Genomic DNA, 15,673 nt, shown 5'->3' on the forward strand with positions numbered 1-15,673 from the left:
ATCCATCCATCCATCCATCCATCATCCATCCATATACGATCTGTCCGTCCATCCATCCATCATCCATCCACATGTGACCTGTCCGTCTGTCCATCCATCCATCATCCATCCACATGTGATCTGTCCGTCTGTCCATCCATCATCCATCCATATATGATCTGTCCGTCCGTCCATCCATCCATCATCCATCCACACGTGACCTGTCTGTCTGTCTGTCCATCCATCATCCATCCACATGTGATCTGTCCATCTGTCCATCCATCATTCATCCACATGTGATCTGTCCATCCATCCATCCATCCATCCATCATCCATCCATATATGATCTGTCTGTCCTTCCATCCATCCATCATCCATCCACATGTGACCTGTCCGTCTGTCCATCCATCCATCATCCATCCACATGTGATCTGTCCATCTGTCCATCCATCATCCATCCATATATGATCTGTCCGTCCTTCCATCCATCCATCATCCATCCACATGTGACCTGTCCATCCATCCATCCATCCATCCATCCATCCATCCATCATCCATCCACATGTGATCTGTCCATCCATCTGTCCATCCATCCATCCATCCATCATCCATCCATATATGATCTGTCCGTCCTTCCATCCATCCATCATCCATCCACATGTGACCTGTCCATCTGTCTATCCATCATCCATCCATATATGATCTGTCCGTTCGTCCATCCATCCATCATCCATCCACATGTGATCTGTCCATCCATCTGTCCATCCATCCATCCATCCATCCATCATCCATCCATATATGATCTGTCCATCCTTCCATCCATCCATTATCCATCCACATGTGACCTGTCCGTCTGTCTATCCATCATCCATCCATATATGATCTGTCCGTTCGTCCATCCATCCATCATCCGTCCACATGTGACCTGTCCGTCTGTCCATCCATCCGTCCACCATCCATCCGTCCATCACCCACACACCATCTATCCTTTCTTACCTACATTTAACACGTATTTACTGAACACCAGCAATGGTGCTGGGAAAGAGCAGTGGATAAACCAGGACAGGCGGAGCGGAGAGTAGCCGACCAAAGAAACGAGTGAACGCAAAAATTCCCACTGAGATCCATGCAGTGAGGAGGAGGAGCAAGTGTGGTGATCGAGACCGAGGGAGGTGTGACGTAAAGTGAATAACGGCCACCTAAAATGTGGACCTCCTGATACCCAGGGTTGGGAATATGTGGCCTTACAAACCAAAGGAGACTGGGCAGACACGATAAAGCTAAGGATCTTGAGACGGGCGATTATCCTGGATTATCTGGGCGGGCCTGCAAATTATAAGGCCCTTAAAAGACAGAGGCAGAAGGCTCCGAGTGATGTGTGATGAGTGGGGTCGGTGGGGAGAGGCAGTTGATGTGACGACTGATCAAAGAGGTTGGAGGGATATGAAAAGGGACCTTGAGCCAAGGAACTCAAGTGGGTTCTAGAAGTTGAAAAAGACCAGGAAGTGGCGTCTCCCCGAGGTGCTTCAGAAGGGACCAGCCCTGCCTCCCCCTTGGTTTTCGACTTCTGATCTCCGGAGCTACAAGAGAATAAATGTTCGTTGCTTTAAGCCCCTGAATTTGTGGTCCTTTGCTGCTGCAGCATCGGGAAGTAATACAGGTGGCCGGTAGGGCTACCCAGCAAGGCCAGGGGGATAAAATCTCTTTCTGCTTTAGCGAGACCTGCAGCATCCGGGACAAGGGCAGCAGGTGCAAAGGCCCTGAGGTAGTAAGGATTTGGTTCGTTGGAAGAACAGAAAGGGTGACCGGGGGCAGGAGTGGGGAGGTGTGCGTGCTGAGGCTGGGGAGGTGGGTGCAGCCGCCAGCCCCCTGTCAGCCCAGGTGAAGAGCTGCCTCCTCAAGCCAAGGTCAGGATGCCTCCAGGCACAGCATCTGGCCGGCGTCCCATCGTTCCGGTTTGAGACTCTCTGCCCAGTTTCCAACCCCTCACTTCCCTAGTGCCTGGAAATTTCCCAACTGTGTCCACTTCTCTCCCTCCCCAGGGCCATTACCCTGGGGCGGGTTTTTGGCACCTCTGGCCCAGACACCTTGCCAGGGACCCGGCCTCCACTGTGTCCTTCCCTCCGCTTCAAGTGTACTTAACGTGCCGGGGCAGTGCAGGTAGTCGACTCAGGTGATGATCCTAGGAAGCCCTCCAAGGAAGCGGGGAAGTGAGCCAGGGAGGAAAGGCGTTGTGAGAAGATCCCACCTTGTCTGAGGGGACTGGTCTCCAGCTCCCCGTGGCCTCAGCCTCCGTCATTGGGTCATCGTGACCACTGACACCTGCAAACCCGGGCGGGAGCCCTGGGAGGGCGACTGGCACGGGAAGAGACAGGCCGAGACCAGCAGTCTCTAGACCCGGTTTTCCCGGGTCTAGTGCAAAATCGCAGAGCTGCGCTCGGGTCTGAGTGATCTGGTGTCTTCTGTGTGTGGGAGGCCACGGTTCCTTAACTTTCTGGCACAAGTAGCTGTTTTCCAGATAAAACTCAAGATTGTTTTGCTGCTGGTACATCTATCTGTTTGATCTGGAATTTGCCCCGAAGCCTGGTTCTGTCTGCCAGCTGAACAGATCATGCTGGTGTGTGTGTGTGTGTGTGTGTGTGTGTGTGTGTGAAGTCCTTTTTTTTCTTTTCAAGAAGTTTTAAATTCCAGGATCTTAAAAAAATTGTGGGAAAATACACGTAACACCAACTTTCCATTTTAATCGTTTTAAGGGCACGGTTCCGTGGCATTTAAGCGCATTCCCACTGCTGTGGGACCGTCCCCCCCGTCCATCTCCAGAGTTTTTTGTCTTGCAGAACGGAAGCTCTGTCTCCGTGAAACAGTCACCCTCCAGCCCTCCCCCACCCTTCCCTGCTACCACCTTCCCACTTGCCTCGAATTTGGCGACTCTGGCGGACCTCACGGAAGCAGAATCTCACAGCGTCTGTCCTTTCGCGACTGGCTTGTGCCGCTCAGCGTAGCGTCCTTCGGGTCCGTCCAGGTCGTGGCAGGTGTCGGAGGCTGACGACTGCTCCGGGGTTCCGATCGACCCCGTGGTGCGCATCCGGTCGTTCGTGGGTGGACACCTGACTCGCGCGTTTTGGCTGCCGGGAATCACCCTGCTGTGAACACAGCGAGGGCCTCTTTGCCAAAGTCTCTTGGAGACGCTGCTTTCCATTCCCGTGGGGATTTGCCAGACGCGGAATTGCGGGGTCACATGGTGATTCCAGTTTCGAGCGTTCGAGGGCTCACTCCGGTCCTAAAGGCCCCTTAACCCATCTCTGGGTGGTGGTGTTCACTCCTTCTAGCTGAGCCGCGCTCCCTTCTGGATCCTGTAACTGGAATAACCAGACACGGGGCAGCCACTGTTAGCACATTTCTTTTTTTAATTTTTAATGTTTATTTATTTTTGAGAGAGAGAGAGAGAGTGAGTAGGGGAGGGGTAGAGACAGAGGGAGACACAGAATCCGAAGCGGGCTCCAGGCTCCGAGCTGTCGGCACAGAGCCCGACGCGGGGCTCGAACTCACAGACCCTGAGATCATGACCCGAGCCGAAGTCAGATGCTCAACCGACTGAGCCCCCCAGGCGCCCCTAACACATTTTCTATTAGCTGGCGCAGGAGGGGAGAAGGGGAAAGAACCCACCCACACCTACAACAGCCCTTGTTCCTGTGGTTCCAGTGGGGCAGGTGAGGCCTCCTTTCCCTCTGCCCATCCCAGACCGTTCCCTTTGCCCTCTGCGCCCTCGGGGGGCCCGCCTCTTGGGGGTTGCTGGGGTTCCCCACGCATACGTACCGGGACATGGGAGCTCTGAGGGGAGCCTCAGAGGCTCTCTTGGGGTCCAGGCACACACTCCCTACTGCCTGCTAGGGCCCAGGACCAGGCATCCCAGACAGCATCATAACCCTCTTCTTGGTTCAGAGCCCGGACTGCATCCTAGGGTCCTGCAAAGTGTTGTCACCCAGCCATCGAAAGGGCCACCCCTTCACTCAGCAGTACCTAGGATGATGGGAAACGAGGCGGGACTTTTTTTAACGTTTATTTATTTATTTATTTATTTATTTATTTTTTTGAGACAGTGAGAGACAGAGCATGAGCGGGGGAGGGACAGAGAGGGAGAGAGAGGGAGACACAGAATCCGAAGCAGGTCCCAGGCTCCGAGCCGTCAGCAGAGCCCGACGCGGGGCTCGAACCCACGAGCCGCGAGATCGTGACCGGAGCCGAAGTCGGACGCTCAACCGACTGAGGCCCCCCCCCCCCAGGCGCCCCTTCATTTTCAAGGTTCCTGCTTTTGTTTGTAGTACTTCTTGGCTCTCACGTTCCTTTCTGGTTTTGTTCTCATCTCTTAATTTCCTCTCCTGTTTTCATTCTTTTTGCAGCCACCTCTTTCGAAATTGTCCTTTTCTCTGGTCGCTTCACTTCTCTGCTTGTTCTAATTCTGGCTTAGGCTCTTCGGTCGTGATATTTCTTTTTTATTATTTATTTATTTATTTATTTATTATTATTATTTTTTTAAGTTTTTTTTTAACATTTATTTTTGAGACAGAAAGAGACAGAGCATGAACGGGGGAGGGTCAGAGAGAGGGAGACACAGAATCTGAAACAGGCTCCAGGCTCTGAGCTGTCAGCACAGAGCCCGACGCGGGGCTCGAACTCACGAACTGTGAGATCACGACCTGAGCCGAAGTCGGATGCCCAACCGACTGAGCTACCCAGGCGCCCCCGGTCGTGATATTTCTTTTTTTTTTTTTTTTTTTTAAATTTTTTTTTTCAACGTTTTTTATTTTATTTTTGGGACAGAGAGAGACAGAGCATGAACGGGGGAGGGGCAGAGAGAGAGGGAGACACAGAATCGGAAACAGGCTCCAGGCTCCGAGCCATCAGCCCAGAGCCTGACGCGGGGCTCGAACTCACGGACCGCGAGATCGTGACCTGGCTGAAGTCGGACGCTTAACCGACTGCGCCACCCAGGCGCCCCGTTATTTCTAAACATCTCAAAGGGTAGTTATTATTCAGCCCTAAAAAAGAAGGAACTCTGGCCAGTTACAATAATGTGGGTGGATTTGGAGGCCCTCGTGCCAAGTGAAATCCGTCAGAGACGCAAATGCTGTGTGATCTCACCTGCACGCAGAATCTAAAAAAATCCAAATTCGGGGCGCCTGGGGGGGCTCGGTCGGTGGGGCGTCCAGCTTCGGCTCGGGTCACGATCTCACGGTCCGTGGGTTCGAGCCCCGCGTCAGGCTCTGTGCTGACGGCTCGGAGCCTGGAGCCGGCCTCGGAGTCTGTGTCTCCCTCTCTCTGCCCCTCCCCCGTTTGCACTCGGCCTCTGTCTCTCTCAAAAATAAATACATCGTTAAAAAAAATAACAAAATAAAAAAACCCAAACTTGCAGACACAGAACAGATCAGTGGTTGCCAGAGGTGGGGGGAAGGGGACTGGGGGACGTGAGCGAAGGGGGTCAAAAGGGACGGACGTCCAGTTACCGGACGAGCTCTGGGGATGCAAACGTTTTAAAAATGAGTAAAGCGACCGCTCATTTTGAAATGTCACACGTCCTCCGTTTGGAGGGCGTGTCCTCGCGGCTGGTCTTCACGGGCTGGGGAGGGCCGTCGCTGTTCCCCGTCGTCTCTTTCGCGGTGTCTCTGTGTGGGTTTTGACCGTAGTTCTTTTCTGCTGCTTGGGCTTCTCCTGGCGAGGTGAGGTTTTGTGACTACTGGGAAGGAGGCCGGGGGTGCCGCGAACTGTCCCTCTTTCCCGGACCCCTGCCCATCAGAGGCGACCCCCAGCAGGTTCCTCTCGAGGTTTTGCTTTGTCAGCTCAAGACGGCTCGGGCACCGAGACCTTGCCACCACCTGCTTGGGCTGATGGCCTGTGTGTCCCCTTCCAGTTCCCGCTCTCCTGCTCTCCCAGGGGGCCGCCAAGCTTGCCGGCCAGTCCTTGGCTGACTTCCCTTCCCGTCCTCTCCTGCGCTGGCTCGCAGCCCGTGGGCGACTCGCCCCTGCCCCCTGGCACGTGCCGCCTCGTTCCGCCGTGCATTTTGGGTGTTGCTCTCCCGAGGTGCCCTGCCCGTTTTTACAGGGCAATCTGGGGAGATCAAAAAACGGTAGCATCACTGTTCCCTCTCCCCCCACCTGCCTTCAAGCCCCGCTTGCCAAACAGCAGCAGAAACATCTGCTCTGAAAGCCAAAGGGTTGATGACAGCTCGCAGCCAAACACTCTTCAATAGACACAAGCAGCACCAGAGAGCTGAGCACGAAGTGTGTGGGCATCCTGGTCTTTCCAGGCCCCCGGCACCAGACTGCAGAGGCCCTGCGAAGAGAGCCGCTAGCAGACTCACCATGTACTGTGGCTGGGTTGCACACTGCTCAAGGGTGCCTGGCTGACAGGGTGGGTGAGGCTGAGTTTCAGCTCGTGCTGTTTGCTGAGCCCTGGGTTCCGTCCTGGGGCTGCACCCCGACGGCTTCCCTGACTCTGGGGGAGGCTGCGACTTCCCGTCTCTGAGGCCTCTTTCTGCAGTGGGATTCCCTGCGGGAGGGGAGGGCAGCCTGCAAAGTGTAGGCTGGGCCCCAGGTCTCTCCCTGCACCCAAGTGAATGCACGTCCCCCTGGCTCCAAAGTCCCTTCCGGCAGAAATGCGGACTTTCCTCGCTTCTGTCTTCACCGGTGGTGTCTGTAGCCGCCCTGGGGAAGAAGCTTCAGGAATCAGAAGCAGGCAGACCCTCAGCCAGGCCAGAAGCTGGGCATCAAAGGAGCCTAACCAGTTAGGGAGCCGCTGGACCGTCGCGGCTCAGCTCAGGCGGGGAGTTCCTGGCAGAGGGACGCCCCTCCCGGAAGGGTCCCCGCAACCTTCCCAGCCCCGCCCCAGGCACGGACTGCTCAGTTCCCCGGTTGGTGCGGCCCCTTCCAACCTCCAGGCCTGTGCTCACGCGATTGTCTCTACCTGCTGTGCCTTGGAAACCTCCCATGCGTCCTTCAGGCTCCAGCTCAGACGTCACCTCTTCCAGGAAGCCTTCCCGTAAAGCCTTGCTCCTCACCCACACTCAGTTCGTTACTCTTTCCTGAACACGGCCACTGCCCCACTGCTTCCGTTCAGCGTGGGTAGCTTTGGTCAGTCGTTCAACAAACGTTGGCCGAGTACCTACTACGGATTCAGCCTCCGAGGGGAGCCCCCTGGGGGTGAGTGAGACAATGCCGGCTCCTGGCCCCCCAAGAGCACGCAGTCCGGTCGTAAGTGCTCTGTGCCCGTCTGCCCCTTCCCGGGGATGACACCGTGGCGGACCCCGTGCTGACCCCCAGCCCCATGAGGACCCCGCCTGATGCAGGGTGAGTGTCTCCAGTGAGGCACCCACGGTCGGCTCCAAAGGCATCCCTCTCCGAGCGACTGGCCGGTTCCAGCTGCCAGGATGCTGCCGGCTCTCTGCGGGGCTCGCACGGCCCATCAGCTCTCCGAGGGACAGGTGGGGACCCCCCCTCCCCCCACAGAGCAAACCTTGCCCTTGAACCTCCAGGTCCCCTGGCCTGGCTTGGGCTCTTGCAGGTCAAGGCAGGACCAGTCCTCCCAGCCTGGATGATCACCAGTGCCTCCCTGGCCTCCAGTCCTGGTCACCCCCCCCCCCCTTCCAGACTCCAGGCCCTGGGATTCCCGGTCCTGGTCTCTGCCCCGTGGGCCTGGGACGTGCCCAGGAGCCCTGGGCAGCTGGCCTGGCAGCGAGCTCAAAGTCCAGGCCGCATTCTGGATGGTTCTGGGGTCTGCTTCCTGCTCCTTCTCATCCACCACCCCAACCCCAGCCCACCACGCTTCGAGAGCACAAACCCCATCGTGTCTCTCTCCCCCACCCTGACCCTCCAGCAGCCCTGCCCTGGATCCGCACCCTCAGCACGGATGCCGGGCCGCGCGGGGTCTGCTGCTGTCCCCTCGCGTCACCTCGGGCCCTCCCCTCAAGGTCACTGTCCTCAGCCTGCTGTCGCTCCTTCCACACGCCACGCCTCCTCCTGCCCCACTCTGTGACCATCTCGTCCTCATCCTTCAGACCTCAGCTAAAATGTCACCTCCTCCCAGAAGCCCTCCTTGACCATCTCATCTAAAGGTGGCCCCACCACCATGCGTGATGTAATTCGCCTGCCATAAAACCTACCCTTTTGAAAAAAGTTTATTTTATTTTTGAGAGAGAGAGAGAGAGAGAGAGACAGAGACGGGGGGGGGGGAGGGGCAGAGAGAGAATTTCAAGCAGGCTCTGCACTTTCAGCATGGAGCCCAGTGTGGGGCTCGAACCCACGAACTGTGGGACCATGAGCCGAGCCGAAGCCCGACGCTTAACTGAGCCACCCGAGGTGCCTCCCACATTTACCTGTCCAAAGCGCACAGTTCAGCTGTTTTTAGTATATTTGCACGGTCGTGCCGATGCCACAGCTGTCTAATTCCAGAACGTTCTCATCACCCCAAAAGAAACCTCGAGCCCACTGGCGGTCGGTCCCCACCCTGCCTCCTCCAGGCCCAGCTCCTACTACCCTCCCTCTGTCTCTGTGGACTTACCTACTCTGGACGTTTCACACAAGTGAATCTGCCTTCCTCCGCTCGGCAGAATTGTTTTTAAGACTCAGCTCTTTGCCCGGTTTTGTGGCTGAAAAATATGCCTGGACATTTCCCGTTTTGTCTGCCGTTGGTCCCTCCGTGCACGGATGCCACGGATGCTTTTTCATTTCCCCGAGTCCCTTCTCATTTCTGATTTCCTAGACGGTTCGCCGCCTCCGAGAGAGAAGGCCTGGCTGGGCCCTCCTCGCTGCGCCCCGGAGCCCCGCACACGGGGTGCTCAGCGAGCAGGGGTGTGGCGGGACGGTCGCAGCGGCTGCCCCTGGCGTCCGATGGTAGCGTCGCACGCTCACGGATCCCGGCCAGGCTGATAGGACAGGGGACAGGCTAGGACAGCCTCTCAGGCAGGTGGGACTGTGGCCGGGTAGCTGGGGGCACATCGGCTTCCTTGACCATAGAGCGGCTGGTTCTGCGAGGTCCCCGCTGGGACTGAGCCCCGTTGCTGCCGGCCGGTAATGTGCCTTCTGTGGCTTCCTTCCCTTCCCTGGCTTCTCCAGCTTGCCTCCAGCCCTGTGTTGGGGGCTGCACCCCGGGCCCCCAGCCCAGGAAGACGTGCTTGTGCTTGGGTCTGACCCGGCAGGGCCCCAGATTCCGCCCAGCTCGCCAGCCTTCCACGTGGCCCGACTGGGCCCCGACTCTCCCAGACCCTCACTCCAGGCTCGCCACCCTCGGGCCTTCTCCCCAGGGCGGCACCCCAACCCCGCACGCCCCGCCCCCCCTCCCGCCCCCTGTCACCCACAGCCCCTCCCTTGGCTGCCGCCCCGAGCCGCGCCGTCCCCAGCACCACAAATGATGTGGGTCTCCCCAGATCTTTGCGTGGGTCATGTGAGAGCGCTGAGAATAGCAAGGCTGTGGCCTGGGCCGCATTTGGTTGTGCCAGGGGGGTGTCCCCGGGGCCCTGACGAGGGGGCTTGCTCACTAGCGCCCCTGCAGGCGGCCGCAGGCTCAGCAGCCGGGCTCTCCCAGTGTCTGGCCAGGCTTGGCCGGGCCGCTGTGTGACTGCGACAGAGCACGTGACCTCTCTGAGCCTCAGTTTCCCCAGACACAACAGTGGGAAAATTTCTGCTCTGTTCTCAGCAGCGGTTTCGAGACTGAAGAGTGACAAGGGATTTGGGAATTATTCGTTATCTTAAAAGCCCGTGAGCACCTGCCTGTATTATTCCACAGCCCCTGAGGCAGTCCTGGTGTGGTAGGTGGGCAGCAGGTGGATGGACGAATGAATGAAGGAATGAATAAAACCCACAAGTAGGGGCGCCCGGGTGGCTCAGTCGGTTAAGCGTCAGACTTTGGCTCAGGTCATGATCTCGCAGTTTGTGATCTCGCGGTCGGATCCTCTGCCCCTCCCCCGCTCATTCTCTCTCTCTCTCTCTCTCTCTCTCTCTCTCAAAATAAAAATAAATAAATAAATAAATAGCTTATTTATTTTGAGAGAGAGAGAGAGACAGAGAGGGACAATCCCAAGCAGGCTCCACCTGTCAGCGCAGAGCCCGATGCGGGGCTTGAACTCACAAACTGCGAGATCATGACCTGAGCGGAAACTAAGAGTCAGATGCTTAACCGACTGAGCCACCCAGGTGCCCCTAAATAAACTTAAAAAGCCCCATAAAGCCACCTTTAGAAACATCTACGTGGGCACATGCTCCCTGCTCGTGCAGGTAGGGAGGGAGCCCAGCCCCGTGGGGGGGGGGGGGTGGCGAGTGGCCTGAGGTGCCCAGGAAAGAAAGGAATATGACCAAGAAGCATCCAGAGCAGGTGCAGGGTGCCTGACCTGTGACGCCTGTGTCTCCAGGCTGCAAGGACATTGGGCTCCTCTTGTGATCTCCCATATACCCCTGCAGCCTCACCAGGAAGTTTCCATAATTCCCCCTAGAAAACAAATGGGGAAACAGACAGCGAGGTTGTTGGCACTTTGCCCCAAGTAACATATCTCCAGGCATGTGTTTGGGAACCGAGGGGGGCATTTCTCTCTTTTTTTTTCTTTAATGTTTATTTATTTTGAGAGAGAGAGAGAGAGAGAGAGAGCGCACTCACACAAGTAGGGGACAGGCAGAGAGAGAGAGAGAGACAGCATGAGCAGGGAAGGGGCAGAGAGAAAGGGAGAGAGAATCCCAGGCAGGCTCCAAACTGTCCTTTCCGAGCCTGACACGGGGCTCAAACTCACGAACCGTGAGATCATGACCTGAGCCAAGAATCTGATGAGCAACCCCCTGAGCCACCCAGGTGCTCCCAGGGGGCCATTTCTGATTTTCAAACCAAGTTTCAAGCAACCTCCAGGTGGGTGTCCGGGGAGAAAAAGTTCCCTGTCGACGGTGCAAGCCTCCGCCAGTGGCCCCGGTGTGATGTGAAGCGATCCTCAGGCTGAGCCCTGAGCCGGTGTCGGTGTCCCCACCCAGAGGATGCCCTTCTCCACTGCAGGTTCCTGGGGACAGTGGCAACCAACGCAGCTGCGTGGTGGGGGGGGGGGGGGTGTGCAGGGGGAGGCGGCGGAGAGGGCGCTGTCCCCTGTGAGTCTCAGGTTTGCTCTCTTTCCTGGGGTCAGGGCAGGCCCCGGATTTCGTGCCAAGCCTCCCTGTCTCATCTACTCCGCACACTACCGGCTCTGACTTTTTGCCCCAGCGCCTCCTCTGGGCTGGCCTCATCTCGAAATCCAGGCTGGTGCCAGGGCCCCGCCTGGCCCCTCCCTAGGCCTGATGTGCTGTGGCCTTCCCCGCCCAGGGCTGAGTCACTGTTCCCCTTCATCCCGTGCTGGGTGGGTCCTGTGCTCGTGGACTGAGCTGAGGGCCGGTCGGGGCTGTTTTCAGACACGGTGCTTCTAGCCCCCTGGGGCGATGCAACCTTGGGAGGAATGTCACTGAGACCCTCCAGCCTCAGTTTCCTCATCTGCCAACAGGGAAGAGGGACAGCCGTCTTGGCCCACAGGACTGATGGGAGAACAGGCAACTGTGGTGTGGGAGATGACCTGAGGGGCACAGGAATTAACATGAAAACAAAGCCTTGTCCCCTCTTGTGGCTGGCATCCTTCAGAGATGAGCCCCCGCAGCCCCCCACCTGGTGTTCCTGCTTCCCTCCTGTGACCCCCTCCCCTTGAGGGGGAGGGCAGAACCTGGGGACCCTCACCAACAGGACACAGCAGGAGTGAAGGGGCCGGGTTTTAAGGACTGTGGCTGCTACCTTGTCAGTCCTCTCTCTCTGGCTTTTCTCTCTAGACAGCACTGACGACCGTGGAGGCCGTAACATGAACTACTCTAGCAAGAGGCCTGCGTGGCAGGGAACGGAGGCCCTCAGCCCTGCAGCCACCGAGGGAGACTTGAACCTCGAGATGGGTGCGGCCTTGCTGGACCCCTTGATTGCCGCCTTCGAGAGACTCAGAGCCGGGGCGGCCTGTGGCCAAGCTGCTTTCAGATTCCAGCCTAAGAAAAACTGAGAGACAATTGATGTGCTGTTACGTTTTTTTTTTTTTTGTTTGTGTGTTTGTTTATTCATTTTGGAGAGATAGAGAGTGTGAGCCGGGGAGGGGCAGAGAGAGAGGGAGACACAGAACCCAAAGCGGGCTTCAGGCTCCGAGCCGTCAGCACAGGGCCCGACGCTTCCTGGCTCCTCTTTTTTAAATTCGATTTAATTTTAGAGGTGGGGGGGGGTTGAGCCAGGGAGGGGCAGAAGGAGAGAGAGAATCTTAGGCAGCCTCCACACTCAGCTCAGAGGTGACGCGGGGCTTGACCCTGGGATCCTGGGATCGTCACCTGAGCCAAAACCAAGAGTTGGCTGCTCAGCTGACTGAGCCCCAGGCGCCCCGCCCTGGTCCCTCCTGGCACCACAGCCTAACTGTGTGCACTGTGTCCATCAGGGGAGGGACAGCTTTGTGGCCTGTTTACTGCAGCCTGGTGTCCGGTGGGGATGTGGCCACCCCGGTTCTAGGGCAGCGTCTGACTGTGGCACTTACCTCCGTTCTCTGGGCTGAGGAAGGTGGGCAGAAGGGGTTGGGGTAGGAGAGGGGAGGATGGGGTGGAGGGTGTCGGATGATGTCACAGTCACGCGATGGCTCTCCTGCAGAGTTGCCTCCCGGTCCGGGGCACCAGCAAGACCCACGGACCGAGCAGGTAGGAGGACTCGTGACCTCATGCGACTTCAGCTGCAGACAGACCTCGGCCGAGCCCTTCTCACCTCTGGCCTTAGTTTCCTCACCCCCAAATGCAGGGCAGAGGGCCTTGGGGTTTTGTGTGGCCAGAGCCAGCTGTGTTCGTCCCTTCCGGCTGGACCTGGGAAATGCCCTTAGCAAGCCCTCGTCCCCAGTTCTGTCTCCTCCATTGGACCGGAGGGACAAGGAGCCCTGAGGGTGGGCTGGTGGGCGGGGTGGGGCCCCAACACCCAGGCAGTTTCACAGATCACCTCCCCCCTGCCCCGCCCTTGACAGGTGTCACTTAAACGCTCCCAACATCCATATCGGTGTAATTTTCTCCCCACTTTACAGATGGGGAAACAGGGGCTCAGAGAGGAGGGAGACGTGCCCAGGGTCCCCCAGCTGGGTCACCCTGAGAGCAGAAGTCGCGGGGCTGAAATGCACGCGTCCCAAAGTGCCTGTATTTTTTTTCGCTGCTGTGGCCCCAGCCCCTAACTAGCGCCTGGCGATCAGGAGATGCTCGTGAGCACTGGCTGGACTGGGCTGGACTGGGAGGTGGCGCCTGGTCGACCCCATAGGAGGCTACCGGGGCACAGACACGGGCTGTGACTCGCCTGAGGCCGCCTGCTCGGCATCGTTCTGGTTTCACTGCCAGACTAGCACGGCTCCCTCCGCCCTGTGCCCCCCGGCCAGTGTCCCCAGGCGCAGGAGACCCATCCACGGGACCACAAGGCTGGCGTGAGGACCCGGCTACCCAGAGGGCCTACCGGCCACTTCTCTTTCCGTGGGCACCCGAGTGCTTACCGAATATTAGTGACACACTCAGCCCAGATGCTGCCCGTCCGCACCGCAGGGACAGCCTGGCTGTACCAGGGACACTACGGTACCCTGGCACCTGAGAAAGTTTATTCCTGCCTTCCCTTTACCGAGAGCGCTTTCTGCTAGCCGTGCATCCAAGCCAGGCTCCACACCATAGAGTCCGTGTAAACCGTGAACCTATAAACAAGCTGCCCGCTATTTTACCAGCAAACGTGGGTTTACTCGGGAACAGCAGAGAATTGCAACCTGGGAAAGATGAGCCACAGCAAGGCCACAGGCAACTCTGCAGAGAGGCCCCCTCCTTTAGAGAGGACAGAGGGAGTTGGGCGGGACCGCTGTAAAGAGAAAGTTCATTGGAGCACTTACTCCAAGTGCCCGATGTCGTGGCTTCTCATTGGTTGAGCGGGGGCTATCTCTCATTGGCTGGGCTGTCGCTGGGGGCGGAGAAAGTCTTCCTCCCGCCGGGGTAGGTAAGTTCCAGCTGCGACTGGAGCTTACACGCTCTTCCTGTTGGGGTCTATGACGCCGGGAGTGGTAATGCGTGAGCGTCCCCTCCTTCTGTCTTCCTCACTCCATTTCCTTTTATTTTTAAAGATTTTATTTTTAAGTAATCTCTACACTCAGTGTGGGGCTTGAACTCACAACCCCGAGAATAAGAATTGCATACCCCACGGACTGAGCCGGCCAGGGGCCCCTCCCAACTCCATTTTTTTTTAATTTTTAATTTTTTATTATTTATTTATTTTTGAGACAGGAAGAGACAGAGCATGAACAGGGGAGGGTCAGAAAGAGGGAGACACAGAATATGAAGCAGGCTCCAGGCTCTGAGCTGTCAGCACAGAGCCCGACGCGGGGCTAGAACTCACGGACCGCGAGATCATGACCTGAGCCGAAGTCGGCCGCCTAACCGACTGAGCCACCCAGGCGCCCCCCAACTCCATTTTAAATGAGGTTTCCTTTAATTAATTTTCACAAAATGCTTATAGTGCCCTGCATTCCACTTAGGCTCCGTGAGTTTGTACTCAGACCTAAAGGGAATTCCTTAATCGCAATTAAAGACAAATCCTTGGGGGATGGGCCATTTTTACAAAGTTCTGCGTGCATCTATTTTCTTTTTTCAGAATGAAAGTATCTTACTTTTTCCAGGTTTTAAAATGCATGCTTCGGGGCACCTGGGTGGCTCAGTTGGTTACGTGTCCCATGTCTGACTTTGGCTCAGGTCATGATCTCACGGTCTGTGAGTTCGAGCCCTGCGTGGGGCTCTGTGGTGACAGCTCAGAGCCTGGAGCCTGCTTCCGATTCTGTGTCTCCCTCTCTCTCTGACCCTCCCCCATTCGTGCTGTGTCTCTCTCTGTCTCAAAAATAAATAAACATTAAAAAAAATTTAAAATGCATGCTTCTTGTTAAAAAAAAAAAAAAAAAACCAAACATAGTCTATGATTTTTCTGACCTCCTCAGATAACCACACTGTTAACCTCCAGCACTTTTAAAAATGTGCCCACTGATTTGCTCAATGATTTTATTGTTATTTTGATTTGATTTGCATCCCACTGAGGCGAAGTTTGTCTCAAGCATCCTACATCTATAGTTCCTCTGTTGTGAACTTCCTGTTCCAGTCCTTTGCTCCCCTTCCACCTAAGGAGAGTTTAATGCTTTTCTTACTGATTTTTTTTTTAATTAAAATAATTTTTTAAACACTTTTGTTTATTTTTGAGAGACAGAGTGCAAGCAGGGGAGGTGCAGAGAGAGAGGGAGACATAGCGTCTGAAGCTGTCAGCATGGAGCCCGATGTGGGGCTCGAATTTAGAAGTGTGAGATCACGACCTGAGCCGAAGTCGGATGCCTAACCGACTGAGCCACCCAGTCGCCCCTTGTGGACTTTTTAAAAAAAGTTTATTTATTTATTTTGAGAGAATGAACAGGGGAGGGTGGAGAGGGAGAGAATCCCAAGCAGGCTCCGTGCTGTCAGTGCAGAGCCTGACTCGGGGCCGAACCCAGGAACAATGAGATCGTGACCTGAGCCGAAATCAAGAGTCAGACACTCAATTGACTGAGCCACCCAGGCGCCCCCTTTCCTTGCTGGTTTTTAAGAGCTCTGTGGGAGGCAGAATTTTGGCTCCCTTGACCTTCACCTCCTGGCATCACACT

This window comes from Panthera leo, chromosome D1 (genome assembly GCF_018350215.1).
Source record: "Panthera leo isolate Ple1 chromosome D1, P.leo_Ple1_pat1.1, whole genome shotgun sequence".
NCBI classification, from domain to species: domain Eukaryota; kingdom Metazoa; phylum Chordata; class Mammalia; order Carnivora; family Felidae; genus Panthera; species Panthera leo.